Below are 724 nucleotides of genomic sequence, written 5' to 3'. Positions count from 1 at the left end.
CATTCAACCATAGAGAGGAAAAAGATGAAGGTAAGTTTGTAGAAGTTTTATTTTCATATTGTAGAATGATCCAATTCAGTTCTTCCTTGTTGCCAAAAGGCACATACATTTTTTTTTTCATTCCGCTTCTTTCACATAAACTAAGTACTGCGCATTGATGTGTTAAATTATGTACTAGTAGATAATTAAAATGTTTGTATTGATCTTTGCTTTTTGACTTTGGTTGTTAACTAATTAAACAAAATCTTCTCCCACCAGGATTTTGTTCCTTTGTACCAGTCTTTTGAGAGTTTCTACACCAGGAACCTTTACACACGAATCAGGGATTGCTGGAACAGGCCGATTTGCAGTGTGCCATCTGCAGAGTTTGACGTTTCAGAGAGGGTTAGCGATGATGGCAACTGGCACCTCAGGTGATCTGTGATAGTGTCTTTCTTGTGTAGATCCATCCATTTTGATTATCTTCTTAGATACACAGGGCTCGAAATTCACTTTTGGGATTAGGTGCACTGGTGCACCCAGCTTAAAAAATTGGGTGCACCAAAAAATTTTGGGATGCACCACTAAAATTTAAGTAGAATGTAAAAACAACAACTTAAAAACAAAACTTAGTTACAAGCTATCAAATTCTTTAACAAGTAACATGACAGACATTTTTATTATCTTTCTAACACTCAGATGTCAAGAATATGATGTATATTAGTATACTTGATATCTTTCCATA

Source organism: Branchiostoma floridae, unplaced genomic scaffold (genome assembly GCF_000003815.2).
Source record: "Branchiostoma floridae strain S238N-H82 unplaced genomic scaffold, Bfl_VNyyK Sc7u5tJ_472, whole genome shotgun sequence".
Classification (NCBI taxonomy): Eukaryota; Metazoa; Chordata; class Leptocardii; order Amphioxiformes; family Branchiostomatidae; genus Branchiostoma; species Branchiostoma floridae.
Note: the sequence above shows the minus strand (reverse complement) of the source record.